The following is a 25,957-nucleotide window of genomic DNA, read 5'->3' as shown; positions in this document are numbered from 1 at the left end:
AGGTGCACGAGCAAAACAATGCCTGCAAACACAGCTTTGCCTACCAGGAATGTTGGAAAGACTGGATGTGAATTGACTTAAAGGGTAAAGAAAGAAAGAGTGGGGAAAACCCAAAAAATCACAGAAGTTTGGAAGTCTTGTGCAAAGAGCATGAAAAAACCCAGAACACCCACTTCATGTAGATGGCTACAAACCCCGCCCAACTCAACAGTCCAGACTGGAACATCTGCACCTTCTCTTTTTCTTTTTAGGTTTATCATATTAATTTCTCCCATTTGATCTCAACTGATACTGCACACAAGGGAGGGTAGCCGCCTGCCCCAGCCAGCTTACACTCCCCTGGTGCTGAGGACATCCATATGCAGCTGGGCCTGGAAGTGGGAATTAGAGTCCAGGACCACCAGTTACCAAAAGCACTCCTGAGCCAGCTGGAGACACCGAAATGAACACCAGCACCACAACTTAGGGGCCCAGCAGCACTCACATGAAGATTTTCAGAGCCATTAATAATCAGACTATAAAGCGGCCAAACTGGGCAGAGGAATACTAGGAAACATTTCAGAGAAGTCTGCCTGCAGGACTCCTGTATTCCTACTTTTGGTTCAAAGCACTGGTTTGCCACTCAGCACCAAGCAGCTGCGGACGAGGGGAGAGGGGATGCGGTGGAGAGGCGGAGAGGACATGGAGAGAGGACATGTGGAGTCCCAGTCTGGGACTACACGTGGGTGCACGGGTCAGGCCTATGCACAAGCACCTGCAGGATTTGGTTTTCACGGGCACACTTACTAAAAATGAAGGGAAAACCAAATCCAAACAGCTTTTCCAGTGTTCCTGGAACACCCTGGCCTGCTGGAGCAGTCCACAGGGTGGAACCAGCGTGGCTCCGTGCACTCAGTTGCTCCTTGTTGACCACCCCATGTATGCCTGGGGCACTCCAGGGTGGCCGTGCCCTTGGGGAATGGACACTGGACACAGAGTGACCCGCACATCTGCTACTCCAGCCACTGCAGTGCCACGGTGTCAGTGTGGAAAAACCTGCCTCCTGGCTCCCAGAAACCAATCTCCTAGTGCAAATGGAGGAGAGGCTGCTGCAAAAAGAAAGAAATCCTAAACTCAACTACATTTAGGCAAGCAGTAGATAAAACGAATAGAATTGTCAGAGAGGGAAAAAAAAGCCAAAATAGCCAGCAAACAAAACATGTAAAATATGTTTGTGTCTTTATTTTTAAAAGCTGCCTCCCAGCTTTCTATTTTGCAGGGAGCACATAAAATGTTATGCTTTGTAAGTTTCAGTTTTCATGGTCATTGTTTAGTATTTTGTAAAGGTTTGGGGGGTTGTTTTGTTTTTTGGATTTTTTTATACAATGATCTAATTAACTTCCCCATATAATCTTAAGAGGCTATCAACATACTGGATTTTAATTACTTGCACACCAGAATCCTAAACTGGAAGAACAAGAGACCAGGCAATTTCACAGCATCTTTCTCCCAAGCTGTTCTGATCAAACTTGGACTTCGACTTGGGGTATATTGATGCAGATGCTGAGTGGGTTAATCTCTCCTATTATTTATCAATGCATAAAACAGAGTGACTAATTTACAAGATGGTGGTGATGAAAGAAACTTCATGGCAAGCAATACATAACCTTTCCACTTTGGTAAGGAATACTACCAAACTTTGGGAGGCAAGGCTTCCCAAAGCTATCAGAGAAAGCCTCCATTCAAAGGCAGTCAAGGCCTAGAACAGCAGCCACATCCCAGGTCTAGACTATGAGATGTCCCTTGTGCAAGGCGGTGCTGGATCCCTCAAATTCTGCAGGCTTTGCATTCCGAGCAACTCTCCCTTCCCAGATTGGTGTTCTGTGCTGTGCGTTTGCTGTACATGGTTTGTTCAGACATCAGCTGTTTCTCACAGCAGAAATCTCATGGGCAACACCAGATTTATCTCCAACTTACAAGGGGAGGTGCTGAGGCACAGAAGGAGGAGGAAACTTGAAGAGGCTCTTACTCTTACATCCAAGGCTGAGTCAAAAATAATCTCCCAACTTCTCACTCACTTTTCCAGACAAGGGCACCACAATTCCCACATCCCACTTCATCAAGGCCTAATTTCTGGACAATAGCACACTTAGACACATATTTTACAAATTAAAGGATATTGTAAGAAAAGATAGAAGAATGACTAAATAAACTCTGTGATCAAAATAATCTGCAGTCCCAGAAGTGTTAACTCCAGTGATTTTGATGGCACAATACAAATTATTCTTTGTACCCATTATTCCTTCCAGTGGCTCCTACAGTAGTAGGTCATGGAACACGACAGACAGAAAAAAGCTGGCGGCTGTCTGAAGTGGTTTGGGTGAGACTTAAACTCTATGTAGGCCTTTAACTAGTCATCAGCAAGAAGATGATATTCACTCTGTGAAGAATGGCTTCATTTTTTTTAATTGCCATTAGAAGCAATACCCGCCCGACAGCCACTGGCCGCCTGTGGAAACCTTTTTGTCCTGAATGCTCTACAGAATGCTCATACAGAGCCAGAACAGAGGCTGCAAGTGCACTGGCAGAGTGATTTTTCAGCTTGATCTCTTGGTGTTAACTGAACTGTGAGACTTTTCTATTTGTTCTTCCACTACTTGCAACCTTAAAACTAATATACACAGTAAAGGCGCAGGCCTAGTTTTTCTCAGATTAATGTTCAGGAGAACTTGTTAGCACTTCCTGCTGATCCTTCAACTGCTCTTCAATTTACTCTTAGGTTAGATTGTGTCTCAGGAGGAACATACTGATGACAAGAAAGTTACAAAATTCAGGGACTGGATACAGGTGCACTCACCCCCCTTTTCCAGGTGAAATCCAACCCACCACCAGGCCTATGTGGACTCTTTGGTGTATTCAGCTCAGCAGGCCTCAAAAGTTAAAAGGCTTTCAGCAATTATTTCAACAATAATGTAATTTTAGTGCTTCTGTGTCCAGGCAAGAACCTTATATGGGTGCAAACCAGCCATATCCAACTGACAGTGTAAAGAAATCTATTTTGGGAAGAGAATTATGCTCATACTTTAAGTTCCTTCCAACTTGATAAAACCAATTGCAAGATGTGGCCCACAGCGTCACCGACCAAAGGGACCTGCACCAGCAAGGACATACATGTATGGTACCTTCCAGAAACATGAAGGTGTCCTTAGAAAAACACAATTATTCTGTGTTCACTCCTGACTTCCACTCTGGCCTGCTCCTTACAACAGGTACAACCACCTTCCAGTTGGCTTTCCTGTCCCAAACCAGCCCTCTCCTTGAGACTCCAAGCCACCTTGTTTCCAGCTGGCTGCACCTGCAGCCATGTGCTATTCCTTAATAGATTTTAATTAAGTAATTAAATAGAAACCCTTAATCTTCTCTTAAGCCAAACTGTTGAATTTTGATTCCTGAAAGCATTTTAGGGAAAATAAAATGCAAGCATCAGATAGATATCATTTTTATACTGCTAAATATCAACCCCAAAACCATTTTGTGTTACAGACAAGTAATCACTACTCTAAGTAAAGTGCTAGATAGCATCTTAAATGTATACGTGTGAATATTATACATGCAACTTCACTTTTATTTACTCCAAATAGGAGCGCACTCATACAAAAAATACTCAGATCTCATATGTGAGACATATATATAGCAGAGTAGGTTATACTTTTAAATGAAATAGAGACATTCAGAAGGTACCAATAAGACAGTAGAAATAATTGTTTTAGTATAATTTAAAATGTAAATGTCACGTAATATGTAATTTAAATGTAAAACTGCACCTTAAACCTTCAATCCATCAATGTAAATCTCTATTTAAGAAACAAAATTTCCATGTGATCATGTTAATTCCTCCTTCTGTAATAATTATAGAATGAGAAATATATAACCTTCAATTAAAAACTAGTAACTAGCTATCTTCATAACAGATCAAGTTGAAAAACTGTTTTAATAAAATGGTTACTAATAAAAATAAATTTTAAAATGTTATTTATTTATTCACATAATAACTAAGCAATCGAAAAAACCCTATATGTCACACTGCATTAAAACCAAAACTAAACCTCATGATGAACCCCTGCAGCAAAATTATATATGTCCTTTGGGCCTGTAACAGAGTTTCCATCCATTCTGAGATAATGTGATCAATTCCTTCCATGTACCCTGCAATTCATAAATGCATGCTGGAGTAGGAAGAATACTGACGCTGTGTCCCTTAAAAACAGAAAGCAGGACTCTGACACTCCTTGGGTTAAACTGGATAAAGCAAGAAGGTGCAAAAGCTCACTCAAAAAGCTCAAAAGTCCGAAGGTTGTGCAGAATGTAGCGTTCTTTAAATGCACTTTAAGAGTCATTCGAGTTCAGGCTTCCTGAATCAGGTTTTTAAATTAGTGTTATTTGGGTTTGAGAGTACAATCCGAAACCCTCTGATATCTGTGGGAGACTTTCCACTGACTCAGGATTGGATATACTATTTTGTTTCCTATAGACAAATTAGACAATACATCTTACCTGCCAAGGGTAACAAAACTATCATGAGAACTCTCCTTCCTTTAAAAAAAAAAAAAAAAATCTGCAACCAGAGAGAAAAATAAATATATACATTAAAAAAGGAGAAAATAAAGAATGATTTATCAAAGAGGAAAATCTTTTGAAAATAATACTTGCTGTATATACAAATGTAGAAGTAAATATACCAGAGCTCTTTGTGTTTGGGTAGCAAAACAAATATAGCAATCAAAATCTCTTGGATGCAACAAAACAGCCTTCCTAGCCTTTTGCAGACTGCATTCCAATAAAAAGCAAGAGCAGCTCTGAAAAGATTGCCAATGCAATAAAAGTCCATGTCAAAGCTTCGTGTTCACCAACACAGAACTGCCTGAACTGAAACAACTGTCCATCTGAGACACTGTCAATATTTGTAGCTGCTTTATGGTTATTACATCCTGCAGATGAAAATGCAAATGAACTCTCCCACAGAACAACCCCTCCTCGATCACCTTTGCTGCTGCAATTCCACGAGTCCAGTTACTGTGAGCAATGCTTTAGAAATAATAACATAAGTTGTGTCAAAAAACCAGTATTTAGTGATCACTTTTACAGGTCACTCGAACTGACTCCTCTCTCTGAGGAATTAACTCCAGTGCGAAGCAACCTTGGCCTAGCAGGGCTGTGAAAAACAAGAACTCTCTACTCTCATATATTTCTCTAAGCTACTCAGCTCCACGGCCTGTCCCCCAGCATTAAAATAAATAGACTTGATGGTGCTGCTCCTTGTTTTCTAGCTCCTGAGATCAACTGTTTGCAGCGTACTTTCCTACTTTTGAAACTACATAAAACAAGAAAAAAAAGAGAGAAAAATAAAGAAAAAAAGACCAGCCTAAATAGTGCTATTTTTTCTAATTTGGCACTCCAAAAATATTTGCCTCTGTAGTTATAAAACCATGTCAACTCTTTTATTATTGAAATGTAGCTGCCTTCTCCTCTGGAAATGTCTGCTTACATTGACAAAAGAACTTCAGGAGCTGAATGAATACCACAGCAAACATATCTGTGTGAAGGTATCTGAATAAATGGGCAACATGCTAAGTGTCCCTCAGATTTAAAGTGTGGCAAAATATCAGTTAGCAATTCAAATGCAATCAATCATGGGCTGTAGAAAATGATGACTTAATTAATATTTGATAAAGGTATATTGGTTATTATAATAATAAATTCATTTTTCCTTAGCTCCTCTTCCTTCCCCTTTGCAAAATATTCGATCGGAATGCAAAGCAATTTACTTTTCTATTTGTGCTTTAACAAGTTTGAAAAGAGCAAATCACTTTGAAACTCCACAGAGATTGGACAGGAGCTAAAATGTTTTCCTTGGCAGATAACAGGATACGACAGTTGAGGTTAATTTAAATTTACGTGTGTAAAAATAAATAGGCAGTACATTGCCATCTCAAATCTATAGACTCCTTCCAAAAAGGCTGCCCTAATTTAAATAAAGAATGCATAAAGTAATGCATCAGCTACATACCAAATATTGACCCAACATTCCCTCTTTTTTATTCATAGAACACTCATTTGGAGGACCAGTGAGATAAAGCTCTTTGGAGGGCCACCCCCTCCCCCCCCCCTTTTTTTTTTTAAAGCAAAACAACAAAACATGATTCATGCTTAGATGTGTATTTTGGAGCATCATGCCTAGACAATTTTTATGAGAGTTTTGAAAAGTTTTGTGGAAGACCCTGAAAACCACTATAGCAGTCAGATCTTTATTTGAAACTGTTATGTATATAGTCTTAATCCAAATCCCATTTGAAGTCGGTGGAAAAACCCCCGTTGCCTTCAGAGGCCTTTGGATCAGATCCTTTGTTTCCAGAGGTACAGAACAGCAAATTTCAAACGTATGCAAGAACGAGGAGTATACAACTACTAAATAAATGGTAACATTAATCTGTGAAAAAAGACAGTTTTTATAAAGGGCAACTCAAAATGATGAGATCTCATATTTGATGGTATATTTTTTTTAAAAGAGAGGCTCCAAAGGGCCTGATCCTCGGCATTTTATTCCTACATATCCCTCTACAAATGAAGGTGTCTTGAACAGAATTATGTTCTATTTAAGTCAAATTTAAATGAAACCCTTCTAGAACTGGAGATTTAAAATATCCTCTGCAAGTGCAGAGGAATACCTGTGGACAGATTTCTGCACCATTCCTAAGAGAATCACAGGCTGCTTTGCTCTCTAGTGAGAAGTTACAGGCCAGATGAGTGATTCCACAAATTTGCACACAGACTACATTAGTGAATATCTGGTGGAGAGGGATTGCTCCAAAGCCCATCAAACTCAGCTCAATAGAATTCAATGTACTGTGGCCCAGGTATGGAGTCAGATGCATAAACAAGTACAGATCTGCACAGCCCAGTACAGTTTACAGCAGACAAACTGAGGACTTGCAAAAGTGTGTGTGCACTTCCAAACATCTACCCGTCCCTTTTCTATCTACTGGGATCACTCTGTTGGGGAATGTCTATTGTGCTGGCTACAGGGATTCCAACTTTTTGTCTTCTGGCTGCAAACGTGAGTCTAGCTAGCTGCACGCATACTGAATAAATGAACACTTATCTCTGCGACAATCAAATGCGCTGGGCGAGCACACGCTGCACGAACACGCATGCGGCTATGAAGAAACACACTCCACACTGTGTCTTATTTGAGAAACAAAAGACATGCAATCATATTTTTAAATTATATTTCCCCCCCTCTCGGACAGGTACAGGCGCCATAAATCAGCATTAGAACTGTGGCAGCGTGGCTTTGTTGTGCATCTCAGACCTGCACAAGCACCACCACTGCGGGGGGAGGAGGGAGGGCTGATTACCGGCACCTGCTTCAAGCTGCGAGGGACTGATGCAGTTAGCAGGAAAAATGCCTAATTAGAGCACACTTCCATTTTCCTGAGGGAAGGTGTCACGATCACAGGCCTGCCCCTGCCCTGAGCACCCATGTGCACGGCAGACTCTGAGAACCAAGGCCCTGCCAAGGTTTATGGAACATGTGGCACACGGACGGAGGCCGAGTCCAGCACAGAACCAGTTCTGCTCGCAGGGGAGCTGATGAAGCACTGAGTGGATGTGAATTACATTCCACCCCCCCACCCCCCCCACAAAATAGAAAAAAAAATCCTGGTTTTTTTTTCCCCAAGAAAACTGGATGAAACAAGGGATTCCTTCCACTCCTTTTATTTCTCCTTAGCTGCTACAAAAGATTTATGAATACTTGGCACGTACTATGAGAAGACGGTGATGTACCCACAGAGCCACACAAAACACAATCCAACCTCACAGTCCTACTCATCTTATATATTCAACAAAGACGAGAACCCCAGACTGCACCCACATCTCAAAGAGCTAACTCCCGCTCCATTCTCTTTCCCTTTCTCCTCTCCACCTCCTCCTCCTTTTTCCCTCTCCTTTACCCACAATAAAATCTTTCTTACCCCAATCCAAACCTGGCAGCGTTCATCCGTACAAAATTCCAGTTCATTTAAAAAAGTTTAGTCAGATGGCCCACTTGCTATCTCTGGCAGTAAGGGTCCCATGGTAGCCCACCTGCCTGCAGACCATGCTGCTGTGCCATGCACGGAGCACGGCTCTGCCCAGCACTCCGCACCCCTCCCAGGCCTAGAACACATGGACCTTGCCCTTGTGTTCCCCACGTTCTCCACACTAATAGGTAAAAGCCAGATTTTCAGCCAAGACAGGTGGGAGGTTAAGAAGAGAGAGTTCATTTATCAGCAACTCCTTAAATTTCCTTTCGGAGGACAAAATTCCATTTGGAGGATTGAGATGAGGGAGAAACACTCATTTTGCCCCCAACTCAGTCTATCTTAGATTATTCTCACTGTGTTTCACTCAATTATTACCTGAAAATATGCAAAACTTCATAATTATTATCTGAAAATATGCCAAACTTCATCCTAGCCAGCTATTTAAAAAATCTTTTAATTAAGCAAAGTATTGTCTATGCTTTTCATTCTTCATTCCATGCACCAAACGTTTTGTACGAGAATCTTGGCACTCCAACACAAAACACTTTCAAAATGTAAATGCTCCAGCTCACATGCATAATTTCTGAAGACATTCATCTGAGGGGATGAATACTTCTAGCAGCAGTTATATTTCAAGTTACAGACTAAAAATAATTTTAAATTTAAACCCTGGAAATTGCCAATCTAACGAATAGATTTTAATCCCTCTTCAATTAACATGCACGTGGTCTTTATACACTGCTATGTTAATTTTCAGCATACTTACAGAAACCCTCACTGTGAAATAAACCAGGCAATTCTGCTTCTTTTACTTTCAGAGGTCATTTCTAGCAAGCCACCACAAAATAATGAACTAAGAAACAATTTTATATTCCTTTAAGCTTATCAATAAAACAGCCCCCAAGTATTACAACCTAAGGATAAAAAAATACCTTCTTTAGATAAATAGCATCATTAGGAGCAATATCACCAAGTACTCTGAAATTTCTCAGTGAGGAGTGTTCAGCAGTTTGTGATTTTATAACGACTACAAGTTAAACCCCTCAACTAATATTTTATTTGCATTTTACTGTGTAGCTGCTACAGGCCTCTAAAAACTACTTTGAAGAAATTAATTTTAGCTATCACTAAGCAATATGCTCCTAAATTCCTTTCTTAATCTATGCAGTTCACTAAAACATTCTCTAGTTACTTTGAGCAGGATCAGCCAATAAATACTGCTTTACTACTTACAGTTATGAGTTGTATTTTAGTTTATGTTGCCACAAAACACTTCTAATGCAATGCCAATATAGAGATGGTTTTGATACAGTGCTGTCAATGACCTGAATTTAAAACTATTTTTGTATAAGTCACTAGGTATTTTCAAATTATTTTGGTTTTTTTTGGGGGGGGGAGGCTTTTTTTTGGTTGGTTGGTTTGGTTGGTTGGTTTTTGGGGGTTATTTTGGTTTTTTTTTTTGTTTGTTTGTGTTTTTTGTTGGAGTTGGTTTTTTTGCAGAGAAAACCCCCAAACTTAATTGTATTTGGTCTGTTACTTACTTTAAATCCTAGACATAAATAAAATTAACAGGAAAAGATTAAAATATTTTACACGAGCCTCCTATTTTTTCTAATGTGCAGAAAAAGCATTTTGGTTTAGAAATATATATGAAAGAACTAATTTCCTCATAAAGTTTCTTAAAAATATATTTATTTCCAGATACTTTAATTTCTTTATATAGACTAGTCTATATAAAGAGTTGAAAATACCTATTATCATAAGTCTGGCAATTTCACAGTAGTAGTAAATCTTAAGTGTTTAACCGTCTGTCAAATTGCGCCTAATTCAGTACGTCTCTATCTACATGCTACTTTGGTCTATAAATGGCATTACTCTAATATTTAAGTATTCTACTTAAAATAAATTCCTTCATTAACAGCCGAAGAGAGAGAGAGTGGGAGTGTGCATGAGCATGTGCCAGGGCGCACACATAAAAGATAAAAAGAAAATACACTTTTGGCACTTATGGACCTTTAAAGGCCTTGAAAAATAGTATTTTTAAAATATATTATAAAAATGGTAATTTGAAACTAATCCTGAACAATTCCAGGTATTAAAAAATTAATACATGAATGCTGAAAATATTTATGTTCAAATTCACGTCGCTAAAAAAATCAGGAAACGTAACCGAGATGAGATACAATGACTGAAGAGCATCAGATAGTTACCTGCAAAGCCAGGAGTTGAGCAATGCCACCCGGTCCCTTCTCTTGTATGTGTCCCTACAAAAAAACCCCATGCACTGGCTGATGGCTATGTTACAGCTGCTCTGCACAGGGATGCTCAATAATGCTTCACACAGACTGAAATATTAAATAAATGTAAAAAACTTGCACCGCCCAACTTTGTTTCTTCTCTTAAGCTCTCTTCTATTTTTATTTTTTAGAAGGGAAGGGGGAAGCGCCATTCAGGAAAGCAGCTATATTGTGCTCAATGAAGGCAGGACTGGCACAAGTCCTAGAACATTTGCATTCAGAAATAAAAGCTGTGATCGACCTTTGTCTGCTAAGAAAATGAAGCTTGCTGGTTTTAAACAGGCTAGCGAAGGGAGGGGCAGACTCGATAGAGAGGGAGAAGAGAACCTAAAAAACAGCAACAATAGCAAATATTAGTCTATCACATCCTTAATAGGCAGCAAAGCGATCCTCCCGAATGAGCCTGGACATCGCCGGGTTGATAACGCACTCCTGGTTAATCATAAATTATCAGGCAGACGCGAGCCAATGTGCCGATCCCCACGTAGTTCCCGAAACTTGATTTTCCCACTTGGCATCCCCTGCGCTCCGGCGGGAGCAGCTTACCCTGGCAGGGCGGGACGGCGGCCCGGGAGCCGCCGATGGATGCAGCGCTGGGTGTTCCCCTCGCAGCTCCGCAGTCCCCGGGAAGGCGGGCGGGAGGCTCCGGGCGAGGCGGCGCATCTGCGCGGCCGGGCAGGCCCGGGAGGCGGCCTCGCCCCGCGCCCCGCACCGGCCCCGCCGGCAACAATGGGCGGCTGCGAGGGGTGGCAGGGACGGCGGCGAAGGGAAGGGAGCAGAGCAGGCAGAAGGGAAGGGAGAAGCGAGGGGAGGGAGCGAGGGAGGGAGCGAGGGGGGTAGAGACGGAGGGAAAGAGGAGGGGAGGGGAAAAAAGAGAAGCGTGTTAAGCTTGTCTGGTAGTTAACAAGTCTTGAATGAAGAATGTTAGCAAACAGACAAACAGCATGTCTGATGCATGCTAATAGTCCTGGCTTCACGACTGACAATATGAATAATTCAGTAGAAAGGAGGGAAAAGAAGCGGGGGGGCGAAAAAAAAAAAAAAGGCATCCTCCCTTCACACTCCCAAACGTCTGCAGAGGAGACGGGAATAAAAAGTGTGCCGCAACTTTCTCCTTCCCACCCATCGCACAGAAAATACTCAGCAAAAAGGCCAGTCGGGCACCAGCCCTTTCGCCCGCCCTGCCTCTCGGAGATTTTCGATTCCTATTTTTGTTGCCTATTAATTTCCCCCCCCCCCAACCCCCTCCCTCTTTACCGCCTATTTTACTTCTTTTGTCTGGGAGCTGGCACCTGTCCCAGAGACGGCATTTTACTGCACATCCCCTTTTCCCTCCTCAGGAGAGAAAAGGGGGGGGGGGGGGGGGGGAAGGAGGGGGAGGAGGTCTGCAAGGACGAAACAGCCTGTGCACCCCCTGCCCCCCCAGACACCCCCCCCCATATTTCCTTTTCAGCCATGGTCCAATTACAAGGGGTTTGGAGGGATATCACACGCCCTATTTCACATGGCGCAGATACCTACAGCCATTAAAAATATATTTCTATGAAAGAGAAAGAGAAAGGCAGAGAAAGCGAGAGGCTCGTTCCCTGAGCAGCACTGTGGACGGGGACTCCGGGGAGGAAAATCGCCAGCAAAAGCCCTCATCCTCAGAGCACACAAACCTGCAAAGCCCGAGTCATTGCTCAGGAAAAACAATCCATTTCCTTAACGGAGGGAAAAGGGAGTGAGGGAAAGGGATGAGCGGAGGGGCGAGCCCTCGGTGCTTTGCCCTCTGCATTGGGATGTACAGCACAGGAGAGGCGAGAACCAACCCCGCTCGGGAACGCTGGGAGAGGAGAGGAGGGCTCAGGCAAGCAGAGGAAAAAGAAGATCCTATTTGCAGCATTTTTAAAAGTTCTGCTCTGGCAAAGGCCGTCTGAAGGGGAGGCCCTTGCAGCAGGAATGCGAGCAGCAGCCGCCTTTCCAGAGTCCAGCCTCCTCCTTGTGAGCGACTGGAGTAGTCTGGTGGAGGAGGAGGAGGAGAAGGAGAAGGAGGAGGAGGAGGAGGACGACGTGAGCCAGCGAAACGCAGCGGGCTGGAGCTGATGATGAAAGCGGCACGGCCCTGCGCGGACAGGCTCCTTTCCATCCCCCGCAGCCACGGGAACACGGACACGCACTGAGCCCGGCCCCGCTGCGACCCCCGCCGGGTACTCCCGCGGGCCGGGGGCTGCGATGGGGACGGCGCCGCCGGGAGGGGACCCGGCAGAGAGGCAGCGATGGGAGGAAAGGCGCTGCGCTGGAATGTAAATGCACCCACGCTATGGCAATATGCTTGACAGGGCAGTGCGGCTAATGAAGCTTTTAATTGGGGGAGGTGGGGGTGTGTGTGGGGGGGTGGTTTCTACGGAAATATCTCCCGGGATTAAAACGGAGAGAAGAGGCTCCTCTCTGCATTCACACACCTACACCGCTCTGCGTAACACAGCAGTCCTCAAGGACCACGAACTACAGCACACACACACAAAACCAACCTCAACCTACCGAGCTGAAAATGGCTATTTGAAAAAGTAAATACTGTATGTGACAGAAAAACTTTGTGATTTTGTTTTCTCATGCCCTTACTTCCAAACCAGCTGCACAGCCAAGCTCAGGCTGCTTGGCCCTTATAACTCTCTTGGCACCGAGTCAAAAGCTGATAAGCATTTGGGCGAGACAGCTCAACTGCTGTGCTGGAAGAAAAACAGCTGCCATGATTGCTGTTTGATTGAGAGCGCTCGCACACACTCACAAAAAACATACCAGGCTGCAAGGACGGGCCACAAATGCCTGAGGATTCAGCTTCGGAAGATCAACATACACTTCCTTAAAAAAAAAGAAAAATTATATAGTTTCGCCTCCATACACCCTCCCCTTCTTTAAAGAAAACGTGCTGCGTCGACTTGCTTTTCTTCTTCCCATCCCCCCTCCATAACCTCAAGCAAACTCAAGGAATTGTGCCAAAAGTCCCGTTGCTAGTTACCAAGTGCATTTTTTTAAACGTCCCTTTGATACTTTCCCTTCTGCTTGCCATGGAATATGCAAGTAAGATAATCTTTCCATTACTTACAAGAAGTAATTAAAAAAGAACTTCTAGCTCAGCGCTCCTTTCCCTCTTTCTCTCTAAAGGGGCAAGAGGAGGGAAGCGAGGGGGAGAAGGATGTTTTTTCTCTTTGCCGAGTCCAACATTTGGCTTTTTCCATTTGTGGCAGATCACTGTAACGCTATTGTAAAACAACTTCCTGCCCCTTTTGGCTCACGTTCCAGAAGCTGCTAGGCTAAGTTCATAGCACAAACTTTTTTCCCCCTTGCCGAAGAAGAGAGACAAAAAAAATTCCTGCAAATTATTTTCCCCCTTTCTGGCTAATGGACTCACAAAGTGAATTTATTGCAGCTCTTTAAGAATGTTACACAAGAGACGTCGGTATCCCAGCTGGATAATTCATAAGCTGAAAAGGTGGGGTCATTATAAATATATGTCTGTGTGTGTCTGTGTGTGTCTGCATTTTAATTCTGTCATTCTGAATTGTAAGTCTCAGTACCATCAGGTGGATAATGAGCTAAGCTGCTTCATCTGCCGTACTAATTTGTATATCTATCATAGCACAGATCATTGGCTCAGTGCATACAGCCTCCTACTTTCCAATTGCTTTTGTGCTCTAAGGTGACCTGCATCTCTCTCGTCTCCCTCCGCTCCTCTAAATGCTCAGCCTCATGAAAATATCCACTGGAAGGTCCTAAACCCTTCCTGCTAGAAACGGAAGACATTGTAGTCTCTCTGCTATAAGCCAAAAAGGAAAACTAAGGCCTCCACAAGTTGCTCTCTCACGGTCTCTCCCTCCCTCCCTCCCTCCCTCCCTCTCCCTCTGTTTCTCTCATAGCAACAGCATTTCTTGGTGCGCCTGCTTTGGCATACATCAGCATTTCCACCGTCCAAGTGTCCTTTTGCGTCACATCTCGCCATTTCACTCAGCCAATGAAATCTCCTTCTTGCAATAAAAATATATAGACTTTTTCTGTTATTGGTATATTCAAAATTTTTTTTCATGTGCTTTCCTAACAAAAAACGTTGTCAAGCATTTGATTTGCCCTGCACTAGGGGGGGAGAGGATGGAGAGGGGGAGGAGACTGTACAGGATTCAACCTTGAAGAGTCTTCTTTGTGGAAAATATGTTACTGTAAGAAAAAAGGGATTACATAGTTACTTAAAGAAAGTCATAGTTGTCCCTCTCACTTATTATTGATTTTGCTTATGCTATCACTGCTTTCCTGATGTACTTTTAAAGCAGCTAGACAGCTTTGACTGATTTGAAAAGTCAATACCATGTGTGTCTAAGTTTGTAAAATATTCTTCAGGAAAAAGAATATATTCATTGATATTTTATTCCACTAAATATTGATCATGAGGTGATAGAAAAAACTGCAATGTAAAAAGAAAACCCTTAGATACTTATTTCTATCCCATCCAAAGTGGCTGCTCTCCAATGCACTATCCCGCAAAATGGAGTGGAGGGTTTCAGTCAGAGGTTCTTTCAAAGATGCATTTCCCTCTTCCATAACCTCACAAGTGCAGCATTTCAGTGACCAGCTGCGGCAAAGATGGTGACAAAGGCTCTGTTCTATGCCCCAGGTATCCTGGCTTGTGAGGCAGCCGTGGAGCTGCACACCCTGTGCCTGGCACGGCCAGCCTGCCCGGGCTGGAACAGCAGCATGGACATGGAGCCCAGCTCCGGCCTCAGGCCTGACACCGAGCGAGTTCTGCTCTCAAAATGCACCATATCAGCCAAGTCGAGAAGGCACAGGGTGGCACATGTGGCTTTCTTGGAGCTGCGTGGCCCAGCCATAGCTCCAATGACTCCTGCAGTGGCAAATTTAGGGAACCTCTGTTACCCATTTTGATCCAGCCTCAGATCTCCAGAAAATGCTCAACCACCAGCATTCTGAGGAGAATACACATTTCTTCTGTAAGCAAAATTTATGTTTTATGGTTTTGCCTTACCAACTTTTTTTTTTTTTTTTAATGGTGTGAAACCACAAAATGTTTCTAATATTTATTTTTAGGGAATTATAGTAAAAACATACTAGAGATTATCAGGACACAGTTGACAAGATATTTAAACAGTAACTTTCCCACAAATATTTATTTCGGTAAAATGACACCTAGTAATTCTGACCTCTTCTAATAACTGGTCTCTATTGCATATAGACTGTGGATGCAGATGATGTGCATAAATTCTGGGTGGTTAAAAAGTAAAAGCAAGCAAAATTTCTGGATAACAGACTTAGCAGCAGACAGCCATCATATCCAGCTAAAACTCTTATCATTTTTGTTTTAAAATAATGGCATGACATTCCTGATAGTATTTATTTTAAGAGAACATGCACAGATGAAAATGTTAACCCTGCACAGAAAAAAAGAGATTACATGTGATAGTGCACTCAACGACTTTTAATGCCAATGAAATATAAAAGACAGACCTATTTTTTAGGGGAGGATCGGACTTAAGTAGACTAATTGCTTAGTTCAGAGTGTTCTACTTGTATTTAATCAGCTTTCTGACTGACTTTCCCCTTTGTTTCTCAGACATGATTTTTAGCTCCTCATTTATTTTTATACTTTCTATATAAAATACAGATCTTCCTGTTCTTTATTCTCCATACCTGCCCCTTCCTTTCCCATTTTTTCTTAATGTGAAAACAGCTGAAGTTCATCCCTTCTTTTGCCTGCTCCTAATGGGGATAATTCTGGTGCATTTGGAGGGTTAAAAGTGCCTCTCCTTTACACAATTATGACTTGTATTCATCACTCAAAGCTACCCTTAGTCAAGGAGATACATAGATGCATTCTGTCTGTCACCACAGTTGTGAAGTAAGATTGAAAGTTGTCTAACTTTAGGTTACCGCAGTACTAAAAAATTACAGATTCAGGAAAGAGGAAAACAATTACCTCAAGTCCAACTTGTAAGCTTCGCTTAACAGAAATGAAATTCCAAAAAGAGAGGTGGAAGAATTATTTTAAGATTCATCATGCCTGAATAAATTCAAATTATGCAAATAGTGTTAAGCAAGTATTTTCACACCACAGTTTATACAATTACAGAATTTTATAACTCCTTTCTTTTCCTTTATCACAAGTTCTGTCTATTGGAAACTCACTATAAATACTCCTACTGAACACTAATTCATTTGCTTGTATTTTAACTCAGAGCAGCATCTCTCGTTCTTTCCTCTCAGTTTGGTATGATAGAGACATCCACACTGAGGTCACCTCTAAACAGATCATGATTTTTTGCTCTCCAGATAATACAGCTCATTTGCAATACAGGGTGGTTTGTAATCTAACAGCCTTCAGAAATATTTAATAAAAGATGATCAGGTGCATGGATAGGGTTTGTTTGTTTTTTAATAATCCAATTAAACATATTTGGTGGTTTTTTTTTCTTTTTTTAGGATTAAGTTATCCAGAAAAGTGTAAATTCCCTCTTTTTTATTTTATTGTATCATTAAAATAATTCCAATGCAGGTTATAAAAAAACATCACCAAGAATAACTTTACTTAACATTTAGACAGTTTTTCTTCTTAAAGGCACTCTCTAGGAATTAAAAATAAAAATAATTAAAATCTATCTAGAAAAGCAAAGCAGTCTAGTGCACCATTCCCTGAAAGGACCAGTCTGGGGATTACAGGGGTGCACACTTCAGAGAAAGGACAGCAATTACACATTGTGCCATTGTGCAGGTCACTTAGGAAAGTTCTATTTACTGCTGGATAACTTGCATTCTTTCCAATGGATCAGTGGCCTATTAAATTACGGGGGAAAAACACTGAAATACCAAACAGACAATTCTGAAATGATCTAAACTGTAAAAGCAAGCTGAATGAGGATGTATTTCTACACCCTTCCCTTCAAAACATAATGAAGCATTTTGCAAAAACACTTCCTCCAGTACACTGTACTTTAACAATAGTGTTGTACAGAAAACTTGGCATTAAACTGGTATCAGCATAAGTGAAACTGTGGCACTAGGACAAGTTTATTTTTTAATTTAATTTTTTTTTCTTCAAGAAAGGAGGCATTAAAGGGGGTGGTTGCATTAGCAGGTTTTTAAGGGTGCTACCGACCCAATTTTGTTTATCTTCCAACTTTTTTCCCCCGTTTTTTACTGTATTCCTGCCTCGGGACGGCCGGCCCCACTCCCTCCTTCCCGCTCCCCCGGCGCAGGTGAGCGGCGGCCCCTTGGCAGCCCTTTGGCAGCCCTGCATGCAGAGCCTGCTCCCAGCCGGCGTTCCCGGCAGCCTGGCTGTCCCGCTCGGAATGCTGTGGCCGGGCACTCCTGCTCTGCCTCGGAGCACCGCGTTCAAACAAGCGGGGGGGGGGCTTCAAGCCCAGCCCTCCCTCTAGCTAATGGGCACCTCTGCTTAGAATCGGGTGCCTCGCAGAAAAAGGTGCTGGAGATTAAAAAAAAAAAGTAAAAAAAAAAAATCTAGAAAAAAAGGAGAGAAGAAAAAGAAAGGAAAAATAACACATAGGAAAAAAAAAAAGAAAATGTTGGTTTTTAGAGAAGGATAAGCTGCAAAAAGTAAGCAAATATACATGATGAAATCTGTATTGAAAACTTACAATTTCTCAGGTCTAAAAAGGGCTCAAAATTCCTTTATATCATAAATTACTTAAAGGTTTTAAAACTAGTCAAGAGCTATCCAGTGACCAAATTTTCTGATATCAAGTATCTATTTTTTAATTACACCAGAGTGCAACAATCCTCAACAAAGTGAATTGCAATGCACACAAAAGTTACATACAGCACAAATTCCTTTGTGGATTTTGGTAGTGAAATGTTAGCAAAGATGAAAAATTTGCATAAACTGTAAGAAAATAAAAAGGGACTTCCATTACAGTATCACTTTCATAGTATAGCTGCAATTACTTACTACACACAGAGACAATCCAAAATGGTTGTAGATACAGAATTCTGTTTGTGAGCTAAGTGTTAGTATCAGATCTACAGTTCAAGTTACCATTTCTTTTGAGCACATTAAAGGTAAAATATATGGTACATAAGGTGCACCTTAGATTGGCTATATAAAGGATGACTGGAACCTCACATAATAACAGTATATTGGCACTGGTAATTTTAAATCCCTCTCCTTGAAAAAAAAAAGCCCTCGTAACATGAATGATATTGACACATTACTGTTATAATCAAATATAATGGTAAGAAAATAATGAACCTACTGGAAGTATTCATGTGTTTATCCGGCCAGATAAATACAAGCTTCTACACTCTTGGTAATCAACTGCAGGTATAATATGTAGTTGTGGAAAAAGGACAGTACTTCATAGAATTTGTGTTCCATGAATGGTGTCATTTGAGTCTTCTGCCTTCCTGTCTGTCATGTCACATTTATTGGAGTTGTCACACGTGCATTATTAAGTTTCATGGATTTCCAAGGGATGCCTAAAGTTATAAACTCATCTTTAACAGGATTCTGCTACGTTTCAGTTTTAGTGAACAAAATGTCCTGCACAGATGCAAAGGTGATATAACTAAAGGTCTCTTCTCTCCCTGTGGACAGAAATGGCTAGTTCCAAGTCTGGGGCTTGGGATGAGGCCATGCTTCTCCTGGGCTGACACTCCACACTGGTGTGTAAAACGGGTTTTAGAAAAGAGGGTCATTTTGGTGTTGCCAGCAAACGAGAAATTCAGTGCAAAAAATCTTTATTTTTTTTCCCCCTAATTTCCCACTTTGCTGTTTCAAAGACGAATCAGCATCTAAGCAGATTAAACGTGTGCCATAATTTAATAAAGGTGATTTTACTGAAGTTTATTACCAACACAAAAGCCCTTAAAAGGAAAAGACCAAATGAAGTTTTGGCTATGTTGTCTACACTAATAAAGTGCAGCATGAATACTAAAACTGGCATTGCAAAAAAAAAAAAAGGGGGGGGGGGGCGCAAAATTGTGAAAAGCTGCTTGCAGGCTTATTCAGTGAACTATGTTTTTCAGTTCATCCCAGGGGATGTCTGTGACTAATCCATGGTAATTTCAAGTTTCAAATTTAGCCGTTTTTTTCTTACGGCCTAAAAGCTTTTTGCTGAAGATTTTAGATGGCTGATCAAAGCACTGAAATATTAAAAGGTCAACTCTTATATATATATTCCCAGAAAAAGTTACCAACAGAAATATAATGCAATGAAATTTTTTTGGTTCACCAAAAATTTCAAGAAAACTGTACAGTTTTTTTTCTAATGCAAACAAGTCACTTAGTAAGAAAACTGTACAGGGGAAAAAAACAGACCTTGTGCCTCCTGGCAACGGGAGAATGTGACTGAGTTTGACGTGGAGAAGTCTCCCTGACTCAAGTAGAAATACAGCTGCTTTTCAAAAAATTTTGAAGCCAAATACCAAAATTAAAGTTGATGTCTGAAGCCCATATTACTTCCGTCATTTATCTGTAATAAAATTAAACAATTCCACCTTCCCCCACCAATCACTTCAACAAAATCACATACTCTGTCCCCTCTGTACATGTGTGCAGTATGGGACTTGTGGATACAGGTATGTATGTGTATGTATGCAGTTATAGTCTCCTGCTACCACAGCCCAGTAAGTGTGAATACTACTAGAATAAGACTCTAAATTAATGTTGTTTATGTAATTCTTCTCAATAGAAATATTTTTATAATGCAGCCTAAAGATTACTAACAAAGGGTTATATTTGAATTACAACAGGAAAATCAATGGAAGGCACGGTTCACGACCATTGTTTTTCTAGTTATATAAATAAATGCCACATTTAAAAAACCTTAACACAACTTAAATATAGAGTAAGAACTACATGAACGAAGTTGATCGTAACAGCACTACACCAGCAGGAATTTTATCACTCAGTGTTACCGTAACAACTCATCCTATGTTCAGAGAACCCAGCTCCCTGCTCTGGGACTGCCTGGATGCAGGACCTTGCTCCCACACCTGAAAGCAGGAGGGAGACTGACATAAACATCAGGGACTTCATTGAATAAAGCACTGCATGCGTAGACCAAAATGTTCCAGCCTTCAGCTGGCAGTGCCCTGAGTGTTCAGCTCAGAGGGGAGAGCAAAACAGGTACTTCAGACTCATCGTGGGGACTTGAAAAAACAATTTTGCTTTAAAACTGCGCTTACAGGACTGTTTGTGTAGCAAATGGGGATCCCATACTCACAGGGAAACATTTCTATCGGAGTATCAGGTTTACTGTATTATTGTTCAGGTTTTACTGGCCAAAACACTAAGCAGTCTAAGAGAATTATTGGAAATCTATTAGAAAAGGCCCTTTTGTGATTGAACTACTGTGCAATTCTAGCTCATCTTTGCCTTTCCCTAACAGAGAACACCATTTTGAGGCTGTCATGCATTTTTCCTTCCAAAGGGGTTAACGCCAGTGGAAAACACAAGGATCCTCTTACCACAGAAAAACTGAGCAGTGCAGTTTCCCAGAGAAGCTGCCTTTTTATTTTTACAGGTGCAACTGACATCTGTCTTGTATTTTCTGCTCACCCAAGTATTAATTTAAAAACCACACACACATGAATGTATGATATGCAGCTATCTGCACCCAGGTAGCTTTTTTACACTTTCACATACTTCTTTTTATCCAAGTATTTAATGGAAAGAGGCAGAATAACAGATTTTGACATAAGACAAATCAGGGAAATAACCACTCATTTCAAATGAATTTTGCTGAATTACACTAGGCCTGAATATATATCCTAGTGTTTAGAAAAATGTTTATCTTCCAAATGTAAAGAACAGGCTTCAAAATTTCCATAGCACACCTAAAGCCTGACCAAACCCCATGTTCTACAGGACTATTTTTTAAATTTTTCATGTTTTCTCTCCTTAAACTGATATATTGCAATGGTCCAGCGAATCAAGGAAATCAACAGGGAAACAGAAATGGTTTCGTACTAAAAGCGGTACAGACAAGTGTACACCAGCTGCTAAAGAGAGAAGGCTGTCAAATATGAATGGTTCCTCCTTGGTTTTCACTGCAGGGGTCACATTTGGAAACAATTTTGATACCAAAATTAGAAGCTCGTATTTTAATTTCAGCAACATCTTTGTCTAGGAAATGAGAGAAATCTTACCTACCTTTAAGCTTTACCAGGTACACTAGATGGAAAAATCAGTGCCAGAAATAGTAATGCTGAGGAATCAAATTCACACAGTAAAATAGACTATTCTCTGCTCATTCTATTAATCTAAATCTTTCCAGGGAGGAAGCTATTTTTTAAACAGTAAAACAAAACTAAACAAACAACAACAACAAAAAATCCTGAGACGTTTGAGTCAGGAACATTCAAAGCAAAAACATTCCAAAAGGTTCCCTTCACTAAGGATCTTTCAGAAGAGGCACTTCTACAATGGCATCCTAAATTATCATACTGCATGCTGAAATGTTTAACACACTCTGAAAAAAATTGTTTTTCCTTTCAGCAAGCACTTCCTATAGCTATTGTAAGGTTCCAATGTCTTTCTGAGGAAAAAGAAGTATTTTAAAATTTGAATATTGGCCGAGTATTTTCTTAACTTTTTTCTTTTCAACTCCAAGCTGCTATCCACATTTTTAAAATTCTCCTACAGCTCATTAACTCCAAAGAAAGAACAACCATATCAATGCAAGAAAAGGAACCCCCAAAATAATGCAAATAGCATTGCCTTGAGACTCTCTTTAGTCTCTAAAATCCTGCAGATAACAGAAAAGCAGTACTAGTACATGATGAAAGGGGATGGACTTCGTATTTTCATTAGTAAACATATTAATTATAAGTAACACGAGGGAGCAACAGATTTTTGTCAACCTGACAATATTATTTTTAGTGGAAAACAGGTAAATATACATTTCCACTCCATCTTCCAATAAAAATCTAAAGATAGCGGACTTCAGGAATTTCCGGTAACAAGTAAGGGACACAGAAGGGCTGGTTTCAATATTGCTGCAGTCAGCATCACTTGCTGCTCACATTTGGTTCAGCTCTGAAGGCAAGTTTTCACTCACAGGGCATGATGGCTCAGTTGCTCGGCCACTTCCTTTGTTAAAGAGCTCATTCTGCTGTATTACAGAATGTACTTTTAAGTCTAACAGTAGATTATTAGAAGTGTTTGTTTAAATAATTCAACTGCAAGGAAACTTAAAGAGAGACTAAGGTTTTACTTGAAATGACTGGAATGCAAGGACACATTTTTACCTTAATCCTATTCATGTTGACAGCCACAGAAGTCTCAAAGTTTACTACTCTAATATTATTTATTTTTGTGATGGCAACATTATAAGCTCCCCCCAATACACTCAGATCCCTTGTGCTCAGTTCTAACCCTGCTGTGTTTTACACAACTTGGCTGTCATCAGCAATTAGGGTTTTTTTTTGGTTTGGGGGTTTTTTTGATAGAAGTAAGAAATGTGGAAAAGCCGTATGCTAACTGAAGATGAGTGTTTATAGATTAATTATTTTATGATCAAAAATTGTATTTCACAGATTTTACTGCTGAGCAAAGAAGAGCATATAGATGAAAAATAACCAAAATCGTTCAGTAAAAGGTGGTGGTTTTCTGCATGCAAGTCTTCCAGATAATTTATCTCAGCTTCCATGTTTATATATGTTCCCTAGTCACAGCAACTAAAAATGAGATGCATCACATTCTGCCACCAGTTACTTTTGAAGCCAAAAAAAAAAAAAAAAAGGAAAAAAAATTGCAGCCTTTTTGCATAAAATCAGTGATAAAGACAAGGAAGTTCTAGTTCTCTCTGGCTCAGTACCCTGGGCTTGCCGTGCTCGGCCTCAGAGGGCCCTGCGTGTGTGTGTATTGCTGCAACGCACAGAAAAAGTTACAGAAAAGGTGCTGAACACAATCCCTGGGACACAGCACCACGTTTCCTTATGGGCCGAGAAACAAGGCTCATTCTGAGACCTCAGAGGCCCAAGTTTGATGCTGCAATTGCCATGTGCTTTCTCACTTTCTTTCTAGGGAAGAAAAATCACTATTTCTCACTAGTCTGTGCTTCTTCCTTTGGAATAATCCAGTCAGGGGCAAAAAAAAAAAAAAAAAGGTTGAAAAGTGAGCAACTGAATTACAGGGAGAAGACCCAAGCAATATATTTAGTTCAATGAGGGATTAAGTGCCACGGCCACTGGTAATTAAAGAGCTAACACGTGCTCTTTGAAACAGTTTGACTTTTCCTCTGGCTGCGAGTGCGGCGCACTCGGAGGTTCGGGTGAGGCAAACCTGATACTCTGCCATTCTCCGCCAGCACGTGCCGAAATTAGTTCTCCATTTTGTGGTGGCCCTCGGAGAGCAATTCCCATTGAGAAGTGAACAAAGGCCGTGACCCCGGGGTCAGAGTGTAATGCAGGAAGCATGACCTCCCCTTTGTTCAGAACAGCACTGTTTACTCTGCCTAAGTAAAGATCACCAATACATTAACTAAAGAGGATTAAAAAGGTCATATCCCTAGGGATGGAGCTCACCAAGTGGCAACTCTCTTCAGTCACTAAATCACTGGACTTCCCCACCTACCCCCCCTTCAAAAAAGAGACACCTTAAGCTATCATGGCTCAGTGGAACATTATTTTCAGAACAAAAGTCTGCACAAATTCATGTTTCAAAACCAGGTTAATTTCTGCAGAGCTAGCCAGCTGCTTGGAAGTTATTTTTAAAGTTATAAAAATACTTTAAGTGAAAACTTATCACCTCAATACAATTTTTAAATTTTATATCTCCTTTTGAAAAATTCTGAGTTGATTTATAAAATTGTTTGGGTCTTAAAGTGGTTATTAAAAAGTGCAAGTAACCATTATAAATGGAGTTCTTAAAATATCCTGTAGTCTGTGGATCGGTAGAGAAGTTGCCTGTTGCTGTAGACAATTGCTAATTTCATGATGGCTCACTTGCAAAGAGGAGAACAAGGAAAATAAACTGAAAATATGCTGCCTATAAAATTTCACATATGCTTATTGCTAAACTTTATCAGGCTAAATAAGCAGTTATTTTAGCTGTTAAGATTTCTCTTACCAACTTCTCATAATGTCTTACGACATCATTATTAATATGAATATTAAAAGAAGCATCTCTTGAAACAGCTAAATTAATGCTGCATTGGTAGCATACAGCTAGACAGCATGTTGGAGTGTCTCCTTTCCATTCTCACCTCTAATCCACTGGCTTGCTGAATGATCCCAAATTTGCTTTGTACCTTGGTCTCCTCATCTGTTGTGACGTGGCTCACTGGGATGCAGATGTTACCATCAGTTAGATGGCCACGACAGCAGCAAAAGAGCACATAGAAGGGAGTGGTCCAGACTAAGGTATTTTCCCTTCTTTATCCTCAGGCAGAAGCACCTCTAATTAAGGTGAACATTATGTTAGAGCTTCCAGAAGAAAATAATAGGAATCAGGTCAGGCAAGGGGGCAAGCTTTTGATCAAAGTCTTTGGTGCAGGGAGCCACATAGGGTAAATTAGTTGGAATCAGCATGAGATCCACCAGCAACTCTGAGAAGAGGACCAGGTCACAACTCCAAAAAATCAAGGTCCTAGAGTCCCACAAAACAGTATGAACCATTCAGGGGGAGGGCTGAGAGGGTGTCCTTCCATTCTCAGACACTTTGTGCAAAATAGCTATTTTTGGATCCATAACAGTATGTTCACCTTTCTAGTTTCTAGCAGCATGAATTAATGCAAGAGGTGTGGCAAGCTGGGATCTTGTTACATCCAGCCTGCACTGGCCCTTCTTCACCCACCTCTGCAGTTCCTGCTCCTGTGCTTTCTGATCTTTTCTCACCCCAGCAGTAGGAGTCAGAAACTTACTGCGATCAGGAAAACCAAAAGGAGAAAGTCTTCCTAGCACATGCCCCATGAGAGTATGGCATTTAGCCCAAATGGATCACAGCAGATTCCAACATGGCCAAGAGTAAAGAAGAAACTTCCAAACCATGTGTCTGCACTGTGCTGGGCGGCATTCCCACTGCAGGTGGGTGAAGGACTGGCACTCGGGGTAACTCTCACCTGTCCAGTTCTGTGGCTGGAACAATCAAATCTAGTACCACACTTTCCTGTGACTGCTGTTCCCTGAAATCTGATATGACAGCATTGGGTTTTTTATTATACACCAGGAATCAAGGAAAGAAAGTGGAATGAGAAAGCCTTGACAACAGGTTTAAAAGGGCTGTGTCCAGGCCAAAGCAAAAATGTAGAGCAGGTATTTAAAGTAAATGACCTAGAATACAGTGCAATATTGCCACCTTGTATGTTCATCAGATCTTCCCATCGATTTCAATGGAAACACTGCTTTTTGGCACAAAAGATTATGCAGGCAGAGTATATCTGTCAGGAAAAAAGGCTAACAAAATCTCTAGACACAGAAGGAGCAGGTGGGCAAGAGCAATGTGAGTACTGAGCAAAGCTTTGTATCAGGCTGAGGCAAAGGGGTACCTTTTCCAAAAAGCACTGGACTGAAACAACCAGAACAAAGAATATACTTAGACATTAAGATTTAAAAATGGAGATTGGGAGCATAAGGACTGAACCAGTGACATAA

At 41.0% G+C, this 25,957-nt stretch overlaps 2 long non-coding RNA genes across 16 annotated transcripts in view; one reads left to right on the top strand and one right to left on the bottom strand.

Moving 5' to 3' along the window:
• LOC125324675 overlaps positions 1 to 25,957 on the bottom strand; it is a 170,823-nt gene that overhangs the window by 82,171 nt on the left and 62,695 nt on the right. The window contains exons 1-2 of one of the 15 annotated variants that reach the window (XR_007203074.1): positions 10,907 to 11,536; positions 10,274 to 10,327 (exon numbers count right to left, since the gene is read on the bottom strand). The exons of 11 other annotated variants lie outside the window; for them this stretch is intronic. This is a non-coding gene — a long non-coding RNA (uncharacterized LOC125324675). Of the gene's footprint in view, positions 1 to 10,273; positions 10,328 to 10,906; positions 11,537 to 12,021; positions 12,339 to 25,957 lie in introns of those variants that run through there. 3 more of the 15 variants (XR_007203075.1, XR_007203067.1, XR_007203077.1) reach the window with 3 other exon arrangements.
• On the top strand, positions 13,470 to 16,763 carry LOC125324676. Its single transcript, XR_007203078.1, has 2 exons — positions 13,470 to 13,835; positions 15,009 to 16,763. It is a non-coding gene; the product is annotated as an uncharacterized LOC125324676 (long non-coding RNA).

Source organism: Corvus hawaiiensis, chromosome 4 (assembly GCF_020740725.1).
Source record: "Corvus hawaiiensis isolate bCorHaw1 chromosome 4, bCorHaw1.pri.cur, whole genome shotgun sequence".
Taxonomy (NCBI): Eukaryota; Metazoa; Chordata; class Aves; order Passeriformes; family Corvidae; genus Corvus; species Corvus hawaiiensis.
The sequence above is the reverse complement of the archived record's forward strand: the minus strand, read 5'-3'. Positions and strand labels throughout refer to the sequence as shown.